The 12,907-nt window shown below is 43.4% G+C and overlaps 1 protein-coding gene across 11 annotated transcripts in view; it reads right to left on the bottom strand.

The window, feature by feature from the left end:
* Window positions 1–12,907, bottom strand: part of LOC102158473 (uncharacterized) — a 156,204-nt gene that overhangs the window by 87,269 nt on the left and 56,028 nt on the right. For all 11 annotated transcript variants that reach the window (XR_014827910.1, XR_014827909.1, XR_014827908.1 and 8 more), the window contains exon 6: window positions 1,630–2,479. The gene's annotated coding sequence lies outside the window, so the exon portion shown is untranslated. The remainder of the gene's footprint in view (window positions 1–1,629; window positions 2,480–12,907) is intronic.

The following is a 12,907-nucleotide window of genomic DNA, read 5'->3' on the forward strand; positions in this document are numbered from 1 at the left end:
AACCCTCTGCTGGATTCCTTGGTTCCTGGAAAGCCTGGGTGAATTTCACGCAAAAATCATTTGAGCATATAGTCGCATATTAACGTGCGTGTTCAGAAGCCAAAATCCAAGTCGTAATAGGGTTGCTCACACTTTGGGATTTCCAAACCTAAAAGAAGGCTCTTTAAAAAGAAAGAAAGAGGGAGTTCCCTAGCAGCCTAGTGGTTAAGGATGTAGAGTTGTCACTGCTGTGGCTCAGGTTCGATCCCTGGCCAGGAAACTTCTGCATGCCATGGGCCAGACCAAAAAACCAACCAACAAATAAATAAAAAGGAAGAAAGAAAAAAAAAAACAATGAGACAAACACATAAATAACAGAAAACATTCTAAGATTCTCAAAAGCTTCTGTGTCTATATTCAATGCATATCCAGGTAAGTGCTTTCTTTCCTTGCCTGACCCAACCTTGTCTTCAGCAATAGACAGATTAGATGGAGAGAGAGATCCAAAGGGAAAAAAAAAAAAAATCGCAGTCTTGCTCTCCTTAGAGTAGTTCATCACGTTATGGAGAACAGCCCAGCTTTTTCACATATACTGAACTTGCTAGGTGATGGCTTGGAATTTGTACCCTCTCAGTTGATACAGTCACCAATCACCCTGAGTGAATCCTGGAGACATCAGTCCCTTGGCAAATGTTCCGGGGATAATGCAATTCATTAATGTGCCACTGGGCCGGCTGCTATGTTAAGCCAACCCGGGCCAGGTCACCTTGAAGAATTTTCATGGCTTTTCCGCAGTCTGGCAGCAGAGCCTGTCCTGACCCGTCTTCTTCAAGCCTGTGGACTTGGAGCTGCCCGCCTAGTATGGAGGGGTCCAGAGCCTCGTTCTTCGTCCTGGTTCTGTGCCCCTCAGCCATCTTTCAGTCCCCCCTGCTCCCAGGCTGCTTTCCAGCTGCATCAACAGGGGTTCCCCCCAAGAACCAGTCTTAGATCATCTATACATGGCTGGGCCTGCAAATCTTGACAAAGCACTTTCTATAAGCCACATGAGCGGGGGCAAAAATAACAATAATAAATAATGCCTCTGAGTCATCCATTAACCTCTGCGATGCCGCCTCCATGTCAGCTGTCATTTGCTAACAGTGTCACCCAGAATCCCTGACTAGGCCAGACAAGCTTTGGCATGTTCCCTCCCCAGCAGCGCTGAGCAGCCTCTCCTCCCTGCCCATCTGTCCTCTTCTGCCGGGCCGGGCCTGTTTCTTTCATGACTGCTCTGAGCTGGGCCCACCTGATTCTCACTTCCATGTCCATGAAAGTTTCCATATCCTCTGTTCCCCTCCGGTCTTGCCTGCAAACCACAGTGTTCCCTGCTTGATGATGCGCTGCTTTGCTAGCCTGCCTTAGGAGACTTCTGTGCCCTGGATTTTTCCAAAGTCTCTGGGTGGGGTGTGTCTTGAGAAACCTCCACCCACCAGGGCCATGGGGCTCCGCCCACCAGGGGCGTTGCTGCAGAACCCAATGGGCCCGTGCCTCCCTTTTCCCACCTGGCTTTGCTCTTGCTTAGCTTGACTCTCAAGGCTTATCGGGACGTTCTTCTCTCTCTAGGGCCTGGACCAGAACAGCCTTGGTAATGAACACACATCAGCAACTCACCTACAAATGGTGGCAAGGTCTTCCTCTCCGGGAGGCCTTGCATTTTAGTGAGCTGAGCACATCAAGCCAAACGCAGGCCTCATTTGCAGCCTCTGGTCAAAACCACCAGTCTGGTCCAGAGCATCATTTCATCCTGCAGCTTCTGGTCTTGCTCTGGTTCTCGGCCATCTTGAAGCATAAACAGGGAAGGAGGGGCCACGTCTGCAGAGTGCCACTCACTTCTCATGTGGTTCCTCAGCCTCTGGGCTCAGAGGCCCCCAAAGCATTTCTTCTCTCATTTTATGAATTGTGTACCACACGGCATTTGGTCACCCAGCGTGAACCCGGCCCATGCGGGTGCTGAGGCTCCCACAGGGTTGAGATCATGGTCACTGGGCCTTCTATACCTGAGGGGAAGTTGTGGGGTGTGGGCAGGGAGCTGTGGGCCCCTAGGGAGGGTGTGGGAGGGTCTCCACAAATGCAGTGACATTTGCTGTGAGTTTAAAGGCGGGATGAGGAGTTTGACAGTGAGGGGGCCAGGGTGGTCCAGCCAGAAGTGCAAGAGCCCTGAGGGGCCCTGGGGGGCTCTGATGTGTGCAGAGCATGGAGGGGAGGCCCCTGTGTCCAGCCCAACTATGATGGGCCTGGCCACCAGTGGGGATGTCTGAGGCCACGGGAGGTCCCATGTGCCTGCTAAGGCAGCCGGATGTGTCCAAGACACCACAAAGTCATTGAAGGTGTTCAAGTGGAGCTGGCAAGAGGGGTGGATCAGGGAGGCCAGGCCTGGGCAGGGAGATAAGTCGTGAAGGTCCTGGTCAGAGACGGTGGGAAGACTGGCTTTAAGTCTGCAGAATCGACTACGCCTGGTCACCTGTTGAGTAGAGAGAGAGAGAGAAAGCCTTGAGAGTCACACTGAGATTTTGAACTTGAGAGGGTAGAGTCAGGAGGCAAGGCAGGATGAGACCTTGCTCAGTGGGTTAAAAAATCTCTGTGGTATAGGTGGCAGATGCAGCTCAGATCTGGCTTTGCTATGGCTGTGGTATAGACCAATAGACTGGCAGCTGTAGCTCTGATTCAACCCCTAGCCTGGGAACTTCCATATGCCATGAGGGTGGCCCGAAAAAGAAAAAGGGAAAAAAAAAAAAAAAGACCTGAACAGATTCCCATAGGTAAGACATTTTGTAAGATGAACTAAAATGAAAATGAAATTTACCAGGGATTATACACAAAGTTATGCACCTCAGTTTTGATGGTTAACACCCTCCTGAGTACAGAAGGAGAGAATGAGAATAATGAGAAGTGGAATCACAAGGTAGAAGCAGACTCTCGTACAACCAATGCAATTTATCCATAAGGAAAATTAAGCCCAGTGAGGTTCAAAGACTTGCCTGAAATCTTAGCAAAGATTGTTTGTTTGGAACCAAAATCCATTTGAAGACTCTCAAATTTAAATAGTTTAATATTAAAAACAGAGAAACCTTGCAGAAGCTAGTTGCAAGAGATTTAGGGGGACCTTGTGGCAACTGGCAAGTCTTTGGTTACCTTCTCTGACTCTATTTCCACCCCCCGCTTCCAGGAGCGTCCACCAGGCCCTCTGCAGCCTGTCTTCCCTGCTGGCTCTTAGCCATCCAGAGAAGCAGGTTCATTTCCACATCTCCATGATCTTCCAAGGCTCCTCAGAGCTAACTGACCTGGGAAGGGTCTCCTTGGCCCACCCAGTTTGTGGCCCAGGACAGTGGTAGAGGGTGGTGCTGGCAGAGACTGATAGTCTAAGGAGGGGTAAGGTTGGGAGGGCAAAACCAGCCACTCTAGTGCCCCCAGGATGGCACAGGCAGATCAGAGCCTGGCAGTCTGACTCCAGGCCAGCATTCTGTCCATGACCAGAAGGATTGAGTATAAAAGTGGGAAGGGCTCTGAAGCTGAAGGAATCATAAGCAAAAATAGAAGGCAATAGGGAGTTCCCATTATGGCTCAGTGGGTTTAGAACCCAACTAGTATCCATGAGGATCACTGGCCTTGCTCACTGGGTTAAGGATCCGGCGTTGCCATGAGCTGTGGTATAGATTGCAGATGTGGCTCAGATCCTTTGTTGCTGTGGCTGTGGTATAGGCCTGAAGCTGCAGCTCAGATTCAACCCCTAGCTTGGGAACTTTCATATGCGGCAGGTGCGGCTGTTTAAAAAAAAAAAAAAATCTGACTGCAGCGGCTCGGTTTGGTTCACTGTGGAGGCACAGGTTCAATCCCTGGCCCAGTGCAGTGGGTTAAAGGTTCGGGCACGGCCACAACTGCAGCCTAGGTCACAGCTTGAGCTCAGATTCAATTCCTGGCCCAGGAACTTCCATATGTTATGGGTGTGAGTATAAAAAAAAAGAATAGCCTAGAGACAATTTAGAGCACATCCAGGGGGAAAAAAAAAAAGTGACAAGGATGGTGAAGAGATTCAAAATTATGTTACAAAAGACATGATTAGAGGCTTTGGCATATTTAGCCTGGAGAAAGAGATTTAAGAGAGATGTAATTCTTTTGTCCAAATATTTGAAGGACTGGCTTCCTTCTTTAAGAAATCCTACGTCCGAATATGTCTACAGAGGTTCAGAACTACAGCCAATGGGAAAAATCTAAGAGGAGGTGGAACTCTGGCTTAAAATTAGGGTTAACATTCTTTCCAAAAGAGTTATCTAGAAATAAGGCTGTCTCATTCAAGAACAGATGAGGTGAGGCTGTTCCCGTTGGGGCTCTGGGGTAATGAACTCAAGTAGCCATGGAGATGCAGGTTCAATCGCTGCACTCACTCAGTGGGTTAAGGATCCAGCTTGCCGTGGGCTGTGGTTTAGGTCATAGACATGGCTTGGATCTTGAGTGGCTGTGGCTGTGGCATAGGCCGGCAGCTGTAGCTCGGATTCAACCCCTAGCCTGAGAACTTCCACATGCTGCACATTAGACCCTAAAAAAGCAAGCAAACAAACAACAACAACAACAAAAACGCAGATGTGGTGATCATCTGTTAGGAAAGCAGTAGAGCTGACATGTGAATTAAGAGATTTCACTTCTTAAAGTCTATTCCAGTTCTGGAATTCCACAACCCTGTGGCAGGTACATCTGGTTGGCTGCGATGATTGCTGTCACAGGATCGAGGGCCCCTGTGTGTGGTCAACTCAATTAGAGGCATCAGCAGAGGCCAGGTGGCTCCCCACCGGGAATCAGCAGGTTGCCTTGACCTCAGGCTGGACCCCTTCTATCCTGGGCCTGCTCAGGCCTGGTTCAGACAAGCCTCCTTTGCCTAAGATGCTCTGGATAATTCAACCGTCCCTACCCTCTGCAGGAGTGGCCAGTGAGGCGGCGGTTTGCCCACTGAACCCCCATGATACGAAATTGGCATTGATAAGGTACTTTAGATATAGCTCACCTGATGGAAGAGATCAGCAACCTGTTCAAAGGAGCTCGGGTTTTACAAAGAATAAGAGAAAGATGTAAAGGCATGCATTTTAAGGATAGAAATAGGTTTCTGTAGAAAAGCAGGAAAAGTTGAACACCAGGGGAGTTTCCGTTGCGGCTCAGTGGTAAAGAACCTGACTAGTATCCATGAGGATGCAGATCAATCCCTGGCCTTGTTCAGTGGGACCAGGATCTGATGCTGCCATGACTTGTGGTGTAGGTCAAAGACGCAGCTAGGATCCTGCATTGCTGTGGCGGTGGTGTAGGCCTGCAGCTGTAGCTCCAATTTGATTCCTAGGCTGAGAACTTCCATACGCCTCCGGATCGGCCCTAAAAAAGAAGGAAGAAAAAAAAAAATAAAGGTGAACGCCAGGAGCAATGCAGGGCAGGACTTGGAGGCAGTGGGGCAATTCTTCCCCTGTGACTTCCCTCTGAGGCCACTGATTGCTGACCAGCTGATAATCTGTCTGGTCAAGTCTCTAACCATCACCAGACTAATAGGCTATAGACCGTGGAGCCTGATTATCAAGGGGCTGTGATTAGAGCAAGTTAAGCTAGAATGAAACTGAGCTTGGGAAAACGAAGCAAATCATCCGATATAGAGATTACCAAGGGTTCCGAGCAATCCCACACAATGTGCCATCAACCAATCCATATTAATCTGGGGTTTTTTATAGTTTTACAGATTTAACTCCATTCTTCTTCCTCCACTGTGCCTTCCTATGCATGCTACAAACTTCTATGGCTCCCCATTGATTCAACAATGCCCCCCAAAGTAGGCCTGGTAGGCCAGATACGTGTTCCAAAGAGTTTAGGCAAGGAGACTGAATATCCAACTTTGGTTACTCATTCAAATTAACTCACTCATTAATGCATGTAACAAATAATTATTGAGGGCTTAATTATGCACAGAGCTGTCTACTAGAAACAAATAGGTATAATCTATGGTTTCTATCCTCAGGCAGCTTGCAGTCTATCTGGGAAACCAAGACATGCACCCTTAAGCAAATAAGTACAATTTAAGGTAATTCCTATTATCTCAGATCTATGTGGGTTTTAACCAGTCTCCTGCTGAAAGGAACCAGGTCCAACTTATTCAACTGGTGCTAAGCACAATCCAGTGTCTCTATTGAGCACTGAGAATCCCCGCCTCTCTAAAGCACTTAACTATAGAAACTTTGATGTTGTCTATAATTTATGATGCTGAGACCAATTAATCAACATGCAGAATAAGACAGCTCCACGGAAAAACAATAAGGTCCTACTGAAGAGCACAGGGAACTATATTCAACATCCTGTGATAAACCATCATGGAAAAGAATATGAAAAAGAATGTGTACACATTTATAACTGAATCATTTGCTGTGCAGAAAAAAAATCAACCCAACATTGTAAACCAAGTATACGTAAATAAAATAATTTTTTTTAAAAAAGATAGAGCTCAGAGTTCCCTGGTGGTCTAGTGGTTAAGGATCTGGCATTGTCAGTGGCTTGGGTCACTGTGGTGGTATAGGTTCAATCCCTGGAGTGGGAATTTCTACATGCTGCAGGCGTGGCCAAAAAAAAAAAAAAAAAAAAGCCATAGGGAGAAAAAAAAACCAGTGCTCCAGAAAAGTCAGCATACAATCTGGGTGACAGATGCCAAGCAAGGACAGCTTCTTCCCAGCTCTCCACACTGCCTGCTGTTTTTAAGAAATGACATTATCACTCTCATCATCCAGAAAAGGACTCCGAGTAAGACTGTCTAAGACGGTCACTGGCCACAGTACATGGAAGTCTTAGGCTGAACTTAGCACGAACCCATAGAACGATGAGGAAAAGAAGCTCTTGGGTGGAACACTTCTAACTGAGACCAGTATAGATGGATTCTGTTCTTGTTTTCTTTATTTCTATTTCTAGAAATGGGACTACAAAGGTCACTTGTCCTGCGCCCTCAGAACAGAACCCTTACTGTCTCTCCGTCCTTCCTTTAGCCCTGGCTGCCCAGCTCCACCACCAGGCCTTGCTGCTGCCTTTTAGGTGGCCAGCTTACTAAGTGGCATCCTCCTCCTCTGCCCTTGGCTCACACAGAGTCAGTCAACAAGCACTGGCGGCGGGTGGGGGGGGGGGGTCCTGCTCTGAGCTGGGCTCTGGTTTCTGTCTCTAGAAATTTAATTTTAAAAATATATTCTATAGGAATTCCCATCGTGGTGCAGCGGAAACGAATCCAACTAGGAACCATGAGGTTGCAGGTTTGATCCTTGGCCTCACTCAGTGGGTTAAGGATCTGGTGTTGCCGTGAGCTGTGGTGTAGGTTGCAGATTCGGCTTGGATCTGGTATTGCTGTGGCGCTGGCGTAGACTTGTGGCAACAGCTCCGATTAGACCCCTAGCCTGGGAACCACCTTATGCCGTGGGTGTGGCCCTAAAAAGACAAAAGACAAAAAAAAAAAAAAAATATATATATATATATATATATATTCTATATCTTCCTTAATGTTTTGAGTATATTAAGGAACACAGTTATAATAATTGCTTCTGTAATCTTGTCTGTTTATTTTAGTATCTGTGTTAGTTCTAGGTGGTTACCAAATATCATTTCTCACTCACCAGAATCAAAGCTCCTTGGAAGAAACAGCCTATTACAAGTACGGGACAAGAAATGTCCAAGATGGCTGTGGAACATCTTCTAGTGCCAGGGGAAAAAAAGAAGTAATCAAATATCCATTGCTACTGACTTTTTATTTTTGCTAGGCCTTTTCTCCTAAGAGATAAAAGCAAATCAGGAGTTCATGCTAATAATTCAAATCCAAGTTTAACATTATAGAACTTTTATTTAAATTCCTCGATTTTATGTTTACACCTCTTTTTTCTTTTCTTTTTTCCTTTTTAGGGCTGCACCTACAGCATATGAAAGTTCCAGGGCTAGGGGTTGAATTGGAGCTGCAGCTCCTGGCCTACACACAGCTACGGCAATGCCAAATCCAAGCCACAACTGCAACCTACACTGCAGCTCAAAGCAACGCAGAATCCTTAACCCACTGAACGAGGCCACTGTGCCATATCCTCATGGATATTGGTCAGGCTTTTAACCAGCTGAGCCATGATGGGAACTCTCAGACTTATTTTATTATGCGGTTTAAAAAATCTGTATTTTTTAGATACACACATAGAGTGAATTGACATGATGACTGAGATGATGTAAAATACTTCAGCAAGGATAAAAACAAGGAAAGATAAATGTAATTTTGCAAAATTCTGATCAGCTCTGTTGAATTTGGGCAATAGGTATATGGAGGACTCACTCTTCCATGTGAATGTGTGTGTGAAATTTTTCATCCTCTGACCCCTCGTTCTCTTTCCAGGCAGTTGCAACAGTAGCTGTGCTTTACCATTTTGCTATTCATAGTCATCTTCCTTTTTCACCCCAGGGATTTCTCATACCTTCTTGGAATTCAAATGATGAATTTAAAAGGATGTCATAGGTTTTCAGCATTTCTAGGCATTCTGTAGTAGGAGAGATTTCAGGTAACCTAATCCATCCTATTTTTAGAAATGGAGGTTTTCAGATGTGCTTCTGAAATAGTTTTAATTGATTTTTAATAAACATGGAGGCAGTCTATTAAGTGACTATCTCTGTATCAAATATTATATTACAAATACATATTATTGGTGCCCAAACAATATAAATGAATGATGGTAACTCCTATCCTCACTCGTAGAAAAAAAAAAATCAAAACATATTTCCTACTTTAATAATCTTTGTGTAAACAAGCTAACAGTGATTTTATTTTGGCACTACAAAATATTTTGCTCAATTTTACCTCAAGAGCAGTGAGTGTACAGTACTTAGCTAAGTATGGAGGGGTATCTTAAAGTGCATAGAGTCTAAGAGGTTACACAGCATTATCTCATTTAACCCTCACAGCAACCACACAATATAGCAGGTACCACCATCCTGCATTTACAGATGGAGAAACTGATAGCCAAGGCAATGAAGGAACATAGCAAGTCTTACACACCAAGTGTCAGGGCCAGGACCGGACTTAAGCCCTTGGAAACACACCACCCCATAGCAATTGTCCTCCAAAAATCAAAGCTGTTTTTTTTCACAATGGTTATTATTGTATTCGTTTTTAAGGTCTAAAGCAGCTACGCCTTAAAAGAAAAAAAAAAAAAAAAAAGAAAAAGTATTGATAGCTTCAAAATCCAAAGGGAATGGGCCCTCTGTTTGAGACCCCAAAAAAGTAACAGTAGGTGATGGAAAGATTACATTTGAAAGGAAAAAGTCACCTTCCCAGGTTTAGGGAGGTAGTCAGATATCCGCATCCCTCCCGTGTCTTAGGGAAACATACTGCACACACAATCTTCAGACAAATGTGAACACTTCTAATGGGTGCTCCGCTGTGGCTGGCTGGCAGGCTTTTGTCCTCTTTGTCATTTTCATCCAAACAGTTAAATCTGGGGCCGGGTAGATATTAGTGGCTGGGTCAAAAAGATAGTTTTGGTATGAACTATTTATATTTAATTGGCCTCTGTGTCTGCCTGTGTAGTTTTGCCAAGCATTTTAATAGTTTTCATTGAGTATTCTTTATTCTTTTTTGGGAAAAAAGCTATTCAGGGTGGGAACGGGAAGAGGACAGGGCATGAAATGCTGCCTCCCCTAAAGACTTTGGGCACTCTTCCCGAAGCAGAGGCAGAAGGGAACACTGACCTCTGACTTGCAAATAATTTGAGATATTTTTCTTGCAGTTCACCATTGTTATTCTTTGCCTTTTAGACTCTCTGATTTAAATTCCAGTTTAGTCCTGATTTAGTAGAATAATCAAGTGTAATTTTTTATTTGCACATGTTTATAATTTTAAAGCACATTTCTTTTAATGTCTTACCCAATACTTCAAAAAGTCTTTACTTTTATCATTAGAAAGTAAAATATAGGCTATTGTCAAAAAAAAGAAAGTACACAAAAATATAAAGAAACAAAATCTACTCATATTCTACCATATCAAAAAAAGTTTATTAATTTTAAGTGTATATCCTCCCATTATTTTCTGTGTCTATTTTCTTTCACTTCAAAACTTGGATTTTATTCTATATATAAATTTAATAAATTTATATATTAAATAATATTTAATATTAATAATATTTAATATTTAATGTAAAATAAATATAATACATTTAATTATATTTTATTGAATTATTATTGAATATTAAATAAATTTATTATAAATACAATATTAAATACAAATAATATTAAATATTAATGTTTCATTTAATAAAATAGATATAAAATAAAATTATATATCTAATTTTTAGACCATGCTTTTTTATTAGTATTATAGAGCAAGCATTTCCCTGCCATTCTTGCAAATCATGATTTTAGAAAGTCTTCATGTAATTCCCAAGTATAGATGTGTCATACTTTATCAGGCAAGTCCCTTGTTGCCTGATTTATAAATCCTAAATTTTTAAGATTTATTTTGGTATATTAATAAAGTCACAGTATGCACTCTATACTTGTATCTTTGTCAACAAGTTTGATTATATCTTTACCATAATTTCCCAGAAGAGAAGTTATTTTTATTTATTATTTTCTCAGAGCACCTTATAATGGAAATTTCTAGGAAAACATTTAAAATGGCTATGGTAATAAACATACTTACTGGCTTTTTTACTCTAACAGTAATATCTTTACTATTTTATTGTGAGCTGTGATGTTAGTATGTGTTTATTAATTGGTTTTACTGGGAATGAATGTTGAATTTTACCAAATGCCATTTAAATATCTGTTGAGATTAGCTTTTTTTCAAATCTGTCTGTGTGATAAACTGTATTATTAGATCTTCATACTGAACCATCCCTGCATTCCTGGAGTAAAATCTTTTCAGTGTGATATGTTATTCTTCTAACATATTACTAGATTTCATTTGTTGAAACATTTTAGTCTTTTAAATCTGTATATTTATAAATGAGATGGGTGTGTAGTTGCTTTTTTTGTTCTAGGTTCCCCAGGTTTGGTAATAAGATTACATAAATTTATAAATTGATTCGGGAAGCTTTATACATTTTGCTGTGTTTGGCAATTATTTATTTAGAAAATAAATATCACAAAATTAATATCAGCCAAATTAAAATTCAAGGCTGGAAGAATTCCTGGGCCACAGAAGGTGATTTGTTTTGTTTTGTTTTGTTTTGTCTTTCTGCCTTTTCTAGGGCCGCACCCACAGCATATGGAGGTTCCCAGGCTAGGGGTCTAATTGGAGCTGTTGCTGCCAGCCTACGCCAGAGCCACAGCACCCGCATTTTTGACCACAGCTCATGGCAACGCCACATCCTTAACCCACTGAGCAAGGCCAGGGATCGAACCCGAAACCTCATGGTTCCTAGTCGGATTCGTTAACCACTGCGCCACGATGGGAACTCCAGAAGGTGATATTTTGATGAAGAACATCATCTTCCAGGATGCAACAGTTAACAGGCATACATTCTAAGTCCTAAGTAACATAGCCATTACATATATAAAATAAAACTCGCTTAAAGTAGAAGTATTAATTGACAGGAAAAAAGCAATAGGAAATTTTAAAACTTTCAACTCACTTCTTAACAGATCAGGTGGCAAAACAGAAATAAGGTTAAGGAGGTTGAACACATTTCTCATGCCTTCAGGTGAAGAGTAGACTAGCCAAGCTGTCCTGTCTCCTGTCCTAGATCTCAGGGTCTAGCAAGCATCCACCCAACACAGCTCAGATGTACAATGTGGCTCCTCTGCCTCTCCAGCTTGGTGACCCCATGGAGTACATGAGAATGACACCCCTAGCACTGCTATCAGGTGGCTTCCTTCCTGGACCCCACCCAGAGTCCTCTGTTACCATCAGCCTCCATCTGTTTATCTGGTAACAGAAATGTCTCAACATCAGGGAGAGAGCTAGGAAGACACAGAGCTGGAAGGTTAACATGGAAGCTCCTCATAGAAACGAAACCCACTCCTAGAGGGTGAGAGGCCCTGTTTTTCTGACTGATACAGTTTTGGGGTCACTGAACCAGAGCAGAAAGAGAGAAGGAGACGAATGTCAATCATCTTCCTACCTTTACTGGAAGTCACTTGACTCAGTGTCAGGAAATGAGAGAGGGTAGGCTCTTCTCTTTTCAAAATCAACTCTATCTCATTTTTAATGGAAATTCCTCCCAATTTCCCCAATGGTGCTCTGGAGCGAGATGAAGACAGTGACGCAAACCTACAAGATAACAGCCCCTCTGACAAAGCAGTGAGGGCGTGGGAAGAGCAGTGCAAGGATAAGAAGGGTATCAAGGACCTTCTCCTTTGCTGTCATCCACCCCTTTCCAGGTTCCCCAAAGCTTCAGCATCGGCCAAGGCTGCTACTACTGGGAGAGCCTAGCGCTCTGCACAGGAGGAGGTTGCTGAGAACAAACTCTCCTCCCTTCCAAGATGTGGAGGTCAAGCTGGAGTAAGGAGGGGGAGAACAGAAAGGGGGAGAGCGTGTAAGTACAATTAACTCGGGATGGTGTCATCCTTCTAGCCAACTGTTTCAAGGCTGATGTCCAAGATGCAGGAAAAGAGGGGAGCAATTTCAATCCAGTAGAAAACCTTTCTCTGGTTCTCTTGTTTATGGCAAGTAGGTATGTTACATGAGGGCCTGGCCCCATACCAGCCTCCTTCAGGAATTGGCTTTCTGGGATCCTTTAATTAAAGTACCAATATTAAGATGAAAAGTTTGGCAGATCTGTGGGCTATGCTCAGCACTGCAGGTGGTCTGCCCGGAACTAGTGAAGGCACAGGAGGGTGCTGTCCCAGCTCGCATGGGGGTCTGTCTCTAACACCTGCTTGGGAATTAGTGGGACAGTGTCAGGTGAGCCAGGACGCCTGG

This window comes from Sus scrofa, chromosome 14, assembly GCF_054392235.1.
Source record: "Sus scrofa isolate SSC_HxYL_T2T_F1_AM1 chromosome 14, Sscrofa_HxYL_maternal_Yorkshire_Landrace_v2.0, whole genome shotgun sequence".
Lineage (NCBI taxonomy): Eukaryota > Metazoa > Chordata > Mammalia > Artiodactyla > Suidae > Sus > Sus scrofa.